The following is a 10790-nucleotide window of genomic DNA, read 5'->3' as shown; positions in this document are numbered from 1 at the left end:
TCCGAAAAAAAAAAAGACGTGCATCAAGGTCCTATTATGTTTAATGTATGTACCAAATTTGAACAAAATCCATCCATGCATAACTGAGATACGGGTCCGGAATGGTGAAAATGTGCGATTTCAATGCATTTTCGGCCTTAAAGCGGCCGCCATTTGGCTATCGTTAATGAGATCATGAAACAAATGCACATACATATTTGTGACATGATGTACCTTGTGTGTGTGAAGTTTGAACTCGATCAATCCAAGCATGTCTCGGATACGGATCCAGAACTGAATTCTTTAAAACAAAATGGCCGCCAGTCGGCTATTTCAAACTTGATCCGAAAAAAAAATGACGTGCATCAAGGTCCTATTATGTTTAATGTATGTACCAAATTTGAATGAAATCCGTCCATGCATAACTGAGATCCGGGTCCGGAATGGTGAAAATGTGCGATTTCAATGCATTTTCGGCCTTAAAATGGCCGCTATTCGGCTATCGTTAATCGGATCATGAAAAAAATGCATGTGCATATGTCCCATATAATGTGTGATGTATGAGTGAAGTTTGAACTTAATCGGTCCATGCATGTTCGAGATACAGGTGATCACGGACGCACGGACGCACGGACGCACGGACGCACGGACGGACGCACACAGGGCAAAACATAAGTCCCCGTTTTCGGACTGCGTCCGAACGGGGACTAAAAATGTAAAATGTAACTAGGAATTTGCTTTATCTGTAAAGTGTATAGACCTGTTTACTGTAAATGGAACTTTTATTTTATTTCCTGTAAAAACGTAAAATGCCTGTTTATTTCCTGTAATCTGTACCAGCACATAATAAAGTACATATAATGCATAGTTTGAATTACTTTCAAAATATATATGCTCGATTTAGGTTTCTTGTTTTGTTTTTCTGTCAATTCGATAATTTCCATAGAAACGAACTAAGTAATTGCAGTGTGCGTCTAATAACATGTGGTATTATTTCTGTCTATTTCGACAACACTAAGTCTACGGGTTTGACTACAATGTTTCAATCTCGCCAATGTTTATAATAACCGTACATCAATGCAGACCCGACGTTGCTGCTCATGGTGGCTGGTCTTTCTGATTTCATGCTCTATGTCTCCTGTTCGGTATTCCACTTTATATGAAACATTGTAAAGTATTTGTGACCTTGTGGTTGCTATGTTACAGATTTGAAATATTTCACCCAAATCATCAATGTGTTGCTTCGATTCCATCTTAGTTGATTAATGTAGTCATGATGAACAATGAATACCAGGTGAGTTGAACACAATGCGAACAATGGCATTCAACTTGACTGTATTAGTTATAAGTGACCCTGCTTCATACTGGGGAAATACACCGTGTCTTATCAGATGATTAGTGCACAGTTAGTGTGTGTAAAAACTCATGTTTTCAAAGTTAAAGAACCATGGTCGTCGCGCCGCGTCCTGTTCCCTAGCGGACCTCATAGCACATCACATCATATGTAAATACACCGATCACGCGATACACGACGACCACCGCCCTGTAAATTGGTGCTCCAGTTTAGTCCAATCAAAATATGAATAAAGGGGGGGGGGGTCACCTGGGTCAAAAGTGAGACTAACATGTGGTCTTTTGTTTACTCTTGGTGTTTTTCCAGTGATTTCTCTAGGTGCAATCCAAATACAGTCTTGTGTACCTGAGATTTGCAAGTGTTTGAGCTTGCCAACATGTTATTTTTTTCATGTGGTTGATTGCTGGCATGTTGATATCCCGTTTTTGAGCCATGTTTTCAACTTTGTTTATCATTTTCATATAGTAATCTCGTCATATGTTAACATTGTCGTCTATGGAGTTTCAATTAGTGGTATGAGACCATAAACCCAATGGTATATGAGAAACATAAAAGAAGAGTTTGAGTATGATCTGTGTAGCTATCGTCTTACACTGTTCGAGAACAAGTTCGCATACCCGACTGGCAAACAAAGCGAACTTGCTGCTACACTTTGGAGTTTCATGCTCCCAGGTGTGTCTGTTCCAGCAGAGAATGTTCAGTACGTCTTAGATAGTTGAGCATTACTGCACAGGATGGTTTGGAACAAAGGTTCATGATCCAAGAGATGATGATCTACTTATTGTCCATACTGCTATCACCATTGATGAGCGAGATGGAGAATGTAGCCCAATTTCTGAAATAAAAAAAATTTAATACGCAGAAAATGCCCTTTGTCTTTTCCATGTGAGTGACGAAACCAAAACCCATGTAAGTACTAGCCACGCCCGATGGAGCTTAACTTTAAAAATCGGACGATCACCTGACCACCTTTTTAACCGAGATTTCAAAATTAATATCCTTTCCACTTCCATCTTTCCTGGATGGACCTCTATATGCTTTAGAAGACAATACGATAATACGCCTCTAGATATTTGTATCCTAATTTAACTGCGGCGTTTGTTATGATAATGACTTAGAGAAAATATGCAAGCAATTCTACTAACTTTTCACTTTTTCTGCTGTATTACAACGGGGTTCTATATGACAACAACTTAGGGCAAAGTGATCCTATCTATACAAGTGATTCTATCAACTTAGCAATCGCGTCGCACAACTTTGCACACTGTTTTAAACCAAACAATCATTACACGGCGACAGCATTGAGCAATTTGCTCTTTGAAAATACGAGAAAAAATGGTCTTCTCTGAACTATAAACAATTAAAATAATTTTTACGATTTTGTACTATAAATGTTTAAATCACAGTAACAAAGAATACGAACAAACTATTTTATGTCTTTTGCATGTGCATGACGAAACCAAAAAATAGTTTTACCAGCTGCTTTACTCGGGTTGTCTCCCATGCAAGTGCTATCCACGCCCGATTGAGCTTAACTTAATATATCCAAATATCATCGAATTAATGGATGGCGAATGGGATACTCTGCTGATATAAAGACTTTTTCTAGACTTGTAAATATTTTTATCTTAATTTAACTGCGGGGTTCGTTGCGACAATGACAGAGAAAATATGCAAGCAATTCTACTAACTTTTCAATCGCTTTTCACAACTTTTCAGTCTGTTTTTAACAATATACGGTCAGTTCATATGACAATCTGATAGTATACATGGCTTTCACCAGGCTTTTATTCACTTTTTCTGCTCTATTACTATGGGGTTCTGCATGACAACAACTTAGGCCAAATATACAAATAATTCTGCAAACTTTACTATCGCTTTGCACAACTTTGCACGCTGTTTTTACAGCTTACAGCCATTATGTGCCGATAGCATGAAGAATTTGAAAATACGAAGATAACCGAATAGACCTAGCTCGAGCCATTCCTTTAGAGCGCGTTCGTTCCATTAGAAAGCGTTCTATTAGCGATCAGGTGACAATGTCATGTGATGAATTCAGCGAGACGTGTGATCACTTGACCATTGTGATCACTGGATACACCATATAACAGCACGAACCGTTACGAAAAGATTTGCTCGTTTGAAGGCCGTTTTAATAAAAGTGACAGCCTTTATCGCTACACTGTTCATTTACACAATCTTCCCTAGCACCATACGCACTCACACTGACATTCCATTACAGACAAGTCGTTCTTCATTCTATTACAGGACCATATGACCCAAACCACCCACTAACGTCGCTCTATTTACTTGATCTGACATGGGAGCTGTAAAATATATTTAATACAATATTTTCAAACATAGTTTTAGATTGTGTTTCAACTTGTACTCATGCTTGTTAAGTAGTTCTTGAAATCTATATGGAGCAACTACTAATTGTTTGCTCATATACATAATTAAATCACTGATTACATTAAACACTAATGAGTTCCCCATGGCATTTATTGACCCACAAACTAATATTTTTCTGGTTAAAAATTTCCGAAATGTTCGAGTGACGGACATCGAGCTACGAACATCGAGTTACAATAATGACCACGCTCATTTTTTTTTAGAAACCTCGTTCACGTCTGATAAGCCACGCCCTTATTGTAACTCGTTGTTCAATTAAAGCGGGAGAGTCGTCACCTACGCATGCGTCAGATGTCCATAGCCTGTCATTGTTTACAAACAAGCGTCTACCCACGAGCCTTTACGTTTTTAACGTGTGTTGTTATCGTCACTTGGGACTCAGTTTCCGCGCGTGTGCAGGTGACGACCCTCCCGCTTTAACAGTTAACAGAACTTTTAGTTGAACAGATAAACACTCTAGACTCTAGACCGAAATGAAAAACCGTTTTCTGGATGACAAAAGCATCAAGGAAGCCGGGGTGATTAAATATCTTGCCAAACTCACAATAGAGTCTTAGCCTCGTTCAGCCAATGTTTCAAACCGCGACTTAAGTCAGTTTGTAACATTTTGGGGAAGAAAAAAGGCTTCGTGAAGCCCCGAAAACAGGCAAGAAACTTTGTTGGGCAATTGATTGATGTAGGATTGCATATCTAGACACAGGGAGCCCAGGCCAGGCGTATGGGAGGGGGTGGGTGGGTATAGATTCCTGGGCCCCCTATGGTATTACAGCAAAAGAATGCGTTTAAGAATGGCGTTGGAACTATTCAATGTTGAAAATTAACTTTGACAAACTTAGTGTACACAAACGTAGATTTGATGGATACCGCAAATCCAAGGCGCCATGGACGAGACCAATCATATGGCCATTCTGTGGTAGTGACGCGTTGCATTCAACTTCGATCTTTTCCTATAAACAATCCCCCCCCCGTCTATATAGTCCCACTATTCAGATTTGTTTTTAAAATGAACGCGCACTGTATGGAAAAATTAATTTATGTGTGGCATCAGTAGTAACTATTAGCATAAATTATATAACTGGTTAAACACTTTATTTTTTCAAAATGGAATTATTTTGTCCATGTTTATTTCATTTATGCACGAAATGTGTGATAATGTAGTATTGTTATGATAATTCAGCAGGAAAACGTGTTATCGTGGGATATGCCTTCTGAAGTCAAAAACAAGACGCCACCTACGGCGAAATTTGGAGAATGGCGTGAAAAGACAAGCGGTGGGCTTCACGAACAGTATTTTTTTACCGTTTTTTATCAAACAATATTCATGGGAATAACTGGGTCAGAGAGAGATAACACTATTTGCCAGTGAGTCACCAGTGGCACTGGGTAGACCAGTGAGTCGATATTATATCCACTGGTGCACTGGGCTTACCAGCGAGTCAGTGAGATAATATTATCTCCACAGTGGCACTGGGCGGACCAGCTAGACGGTGAGATAATATTATCTCCACAGGTGCACTGGGCGGACCAGCGAATCGATGAGATGCCGGCATGAGGGATCGACCATTTGGTATTGTTGGGTTAGCTGGAAGATTTGTTTGAACAACACAGAAAAACAATTACACTGGTCACACTCTTTCACCACCCCACCCCCATGATTTCAAATATTTGACTCTTAGTGCATTTTTGTAATAAAGGTAAGGAGCTCAGTATGTTAATAAACTCCCTAAGTTTATAGTAGTTTGTCGCATGATATGCTTTTATTCGCCATGTTCAATTATGTTAGGCATGTGTGTGTGTGTGTGTGTGTGTACAAAGAACAGCATCTACATCTAACTTAGCATTATATCAGATACTGAATACTCTGCCTAATAATACATGTAGTACGTACTTACTAACTGATGAAACCTATTTATTGTTTTACTATCATACCTTTTCCTGTTACTGAAGCATCAGAAGATGCACTGTGGCTTACCTATCAAGTATAGTTCTCTGCATCAGATTTCTCATATTGCTGTCATCTCATTTTTACAGGCTTATGTGGCATCCAAAGATAATAACACATGATAGTTTTGTATTTTCATAACTTATACAGGATCGCATTAAATACTTATATTAGAGCAAGGGTAACACTATCGTTTATACTATTTGCAACAAAGAATTAGTTATTGAATTACACAGCCAATTTATATATCTAGTGTTGGTGTTTCATGTTCCCATACACGATCTTGCAAATCTGTTGCAGGTAATATATCTCTTTTAAGCCTTTGTAACCGAGTATGTTGCTATGATAGGTTGGAATACATAGCCTTCCTAAATTGGTTTCATCACAAACTTTCTTTAATTCTAAAATAACACCCAAATATGTAGAAGAGCATACATGGACAACAATTAGGAATTGTGCTATGTTGTGCATTTCCTGCATTAATTACAGTTTGTACATGAAGATGTGGCTTTCAATAGTGAAGTATGAGATGGATAAATACATAGTACAGATGATAAGTATCAACTGCCGATACCTTATACATGTACATCTATTTAGCTTTACATTCATCACGGCTTGTTGCGTAATGATTTGATATTTTTGTATGAAGTTGAGATATGTCGATGCTGGATCACTTCTCCTTCATGACTTATCTCTTCATTGTTTACCTACACCCAGTAATAACAATTTTGTGGCTATTGAAAGAGATCTTATTTTCGACGAATCTACTGCAGTATATGTAAAAATGACCTGTCTTTAATTGACCATTTCCCGTTCATTGCGAGAATCACGCGGTATGCGTGAAATCGAACGTACAAACAGGACAAACAAAGGTCATAGCGTTGTAGTGGCGTCAAACATCGCGTGGGATCAGACAAACGCGAAAGTATTTCGGGAGACATGTCCATGCTTAATAATGTGCTGTCCACATTTGATGATAGGCAATTTCGATTAAGTAAGGGTATTCGGAAGCAATATTCCTCTGTCGAAGATCGGACGGTCGATGTGAGCTACGTACTAAGAAATTCAAGTTCAAAATCAAATCGTTCGATTTTTGCGGCAGACGTTCGACGCGCGTCTTTCATGCATCTCGCGAGATCTCGCAATTGTACGGAAAATCATCTAAAGTATTCACAAAAACTGACGCCCATTACGCCCTGACGCCCTTTAGGCTAAGTTAAAGTTCGCAAGCATAGCATGTTGACAAAAAACCCAAATATGCTACCACCTCAACTGAAAAGGGGAACATTTACACTTGCAAGCTCTTGTAAAGAAACATGCATTTAATCATTGTACACCAGCACTAGATCTTATACTTCACTGTTGAATGTGTGATGCAATCACCAAGTTTTACTAATACTTGATGAGCAATGCGTGTTCCAATATAGTATTTCATTTCATATAGCTGTTGATGTGAGAGTATCCTGTACCAAAAATGCATGAATGTGCAAGTAAAATAACAACCATCAGAGGTATATTACTTGGGGTTTGCCACTACGGTGACATGAAACCAAGATCCCGTTTCAATCTCGCTCTCGCATAAGCGTTCCAACTCAGAAAAATGCGAATGCGCATACCCGAGGTAACTAGAATACTGAGATGTCCAGGTGGATCAAAATAGCTGCTCACGGATGACGGATTACGATAACTATATTTTCTGTACATTTTCGATGTATTACATTTTTTTCACTATGAATGTGGTAATACATGTTTTATTGTTTTATTACAAACCGCCTATGTCATGTCAGAAGGTCGTAGCATCAGTCTCGCTATCTACGAGATGAGACTTGAATAGGATCTTGGCATGATGTCACCGTACAGTACTATGCGCGTTGCAAACCCCAAGTAATGTACCTCTGCTACCATGTGTTATATGTGAATGTCATACAGAAGCTTGTTACAACATGTTCAGCTAGCTAGCTGTGCACTAGCATCTACTTTGCTTTATTGGAACCAGTATATGTTGTTGTGAAATATGTTTTTGTTTGTTTATTATATATTTATGCTAATAGTCATGATTTCTACAAAGAACTTGAACATGCCTAGTGCATGGGAAATGCCCAACCACACATTTCCCGTTTTTGATTTGTGTTCAGCTGAAATAGACAATTATTGATTTTTTAGACGAAAATGATTATTCGTATCCAAGTAAATTTTAGATATTTCTCGCGTTGTAGCCACGCCCACCTATCCTGAAACAGTCGACTGTTTCCGGCTTTCCGACTTTCCGACCGAAGTGAAAGTGCTCCACAAAACGCCAAAATATGAGAGGAAGCCATGCTCTTGCGCTATACTTCAATGAATACTATGTCATTTAACGATAATATTAACGATATATATATTTCAGTCGGTCGGCGTTTTTTTGAAACGTTGCATTTTTGGGGCAAGGGTTTGAGAATATACTCGTTTATAAACGATCAGAAGGTTTAACATCAGTAGACGAAAGCCCTAAAATCAATGAGAAAAAGTTTGGGTGGACATTCTCCCGATTGTTAAAAAACAAGTCTGCAAAGTTGTGAAAAGCGATTGAAAAGTTGGAAAATTTACTCTGAAATGGATAATATGTTGTCATATTGTCAAGACTCATAGTTAGCAGACCAAAAAAGTGAATACATATCTCATAAATTGCCGTTGTATTACCGTACTCTCCTCCGAAAATGTAGAGGTCATAGGTCAATTCACGAAAGATACAAGTGCAAACGATATCAACTTTCAATCATTGCAACACATTGAATGGCCACCAATTCTCGTTAAATGCAAATGACTTTCTTAGCAGACTGGGTAGGTGATCATGCAACAATATAAGTTAAGCTCAATCGGCCATGGATAGTACTTGCATTTATTTGTGTTTATTATGTGCGGTTCTTTGATGTTGTTTAATTCTGTAACAGTGACGCATTTATTTATTTATTTATTTATTTATTTATTTATTTATTTATTTATTTATTTATTTATTTATTTATTTATTTATTTATTTATTTATTTATTAAAAACATCTGAAACATCAAAGTCAAACGCCGGATGCCCAACGCAAGCTCGGCTGGAAGCAAGTAAACAATGACGTCATATTTAGTTCGATGCGATGTCACTACTTTCGTATCGAGCTACAAGTATCTCTCCATAAACGAATCGTTCTCTTTCCGGAATACGCATCACAATATTAATAGTTATCAGCTGTTCGCGTGACCGTGGTTCACTAGTAAATATTAATTTTAATATAATATAAGTTCCTAAGTAAAATTGAAAAGTTCAGGCGGCAATGATGTTTCCGTACATGTTCACCAACTTGTTGTTACCTTCAGATTGTACCCCGTTTTCGACAAAATATTTGAAAATTTTTGTTTCCATGAAGCATGAATCTGCTTATTATGTTCCTTTTTTTATTATTCTCTCACATTTTTTTCAAATGCTCTTTCAATCCGTCTGTTTTATTCAAAACGGTGGACGGACGTTTCGGCCGCGAATGTTTTGGCAGTGGACGTTTCGGGGCATTTAAATACATGTACATGTACTTGTTTTTTTACTTAAAGTAAAACCAAGGAAATATATACAATTAAAAACAATGAATATCTAAATGCCCATGAAAAATAGCACGTCACTCAATGTGTTTCGTCTACTGGCAAGAAAATCACTATTTTCTATTCCAGAATAAACCAAATACCTTAACCTATACTGCCAACACTTATTGTTATGAAATAACTGATATCAACACATATAATGGTGGGTGTGAATTTCACAATGAAAGAAAATCATTATGTCCTCTTATGCCCATTACGTATATCAACAATATAAAAGTGGTAAAACGTTGTTTTTTTATATGTTACGACCACTGTTTACTTGACCAGATTGGGAGATATTTCTGTACGGCTTCACTAATGTCGGCAACATTACTTGTAGCGCTAATTTCAAATACTGAAGATCGTTTATTTTACAGATGAGAATCACGACCCAAAATGTCCACCCTGGTCGAAACTCTTGGCCGAAACGTCCGGGCCGAAACGTTCGCGCAAAACAAGGCTACAATTTCTTTTGTTTTCGTGGTGCATAGATTTCAAGCTTTTTCGCATTGTGGGCGAAACTAAAAAATGTTTCCACAAATTTTTTTTTACTCCAAAGGCATAATAAGGAAGTAAATATTATTCGTTCCAATTGATAAAATAGATAACAGGAAATAATTTGGAACAATTCCAATGTGCGCATCAACAGGGATCCAATTGTATGGAAACAATTTATAGATGCTGGTATTATCTTTATCAATGATTTATTTTGTAAGACTTGTACGTTTATGAAATATGATGAATTTATTGTAAAGTTTGGTAAGTTATATACACACAGCGAGTATAATCAGTTGGTATCAGCCATTCCAACCATGAAAAGATTTGGGTCTGTATGCCAAATATGCGCAAAAAATTAACAGAGATATTTACACGTATTTATTGAATTTGCATAACTTCAAATGAAATCTCTTTGCATATTAAACACTATTGGCATGACATTCTTGACTGTAGCATTCCGTGGAAAATAGTGTTTTCACTTCCTTACAATAGGTCCCAAATTAAGATATTTTCAATACAAGGTTATTATATAATTTTTTCCATCAAATCGTCTTCTTCACTCATGGAATATGATTGATGATTCTGTATGTACGTTTTGTAAGGAAGTAATAGAGGACTATTTTCATCTCTTCTGGGATTGCGTTTTTATTTCAGAATTCTGGCCATGCGCATTACAGTGGTATCGTACTATAACACATTCCAGCGTATCATTAAATGCAAGGAAATGTATCCTTGGTGATGTCCGCAAACCATGCCAATATATTATTTAGTGCATTTCTCCCGATGGTTCGATACTCCATCTATCGTTGTAAAATATTGGGAAATAGTATCAACTTAACATGAATTGTTTCAAGCTGTATATTAAATCTGTGTATACTGTTGAAAATCAAAGTGCATGTATGAACGGAAAGCAATCTGAGCTTGCAGAGAAGTGGGGTACGTTTGTACAATACTTTTTACTAAAGTATATAGAGTGACTAATTTTCACTGGGTTTAAATTTCGCTTATT

This window comes from Saccoglossus kowalevskii, chromosome 2 (genome assembly GCF_978046115.1).
Source record: "Saccoglossus kowalevskii chromosome 2, keSacKowa6.1, whole genome shotgun sequence".
Lineage (NCBI taxonomy): Eukaryota > Metazoa > Hemichordata > Enteropneusta > Harrimaniidae > Saccoglossus > Saccoglossus kowalevskii.
Note: the sequence above shows the minus strand (reverse complement) of the source record.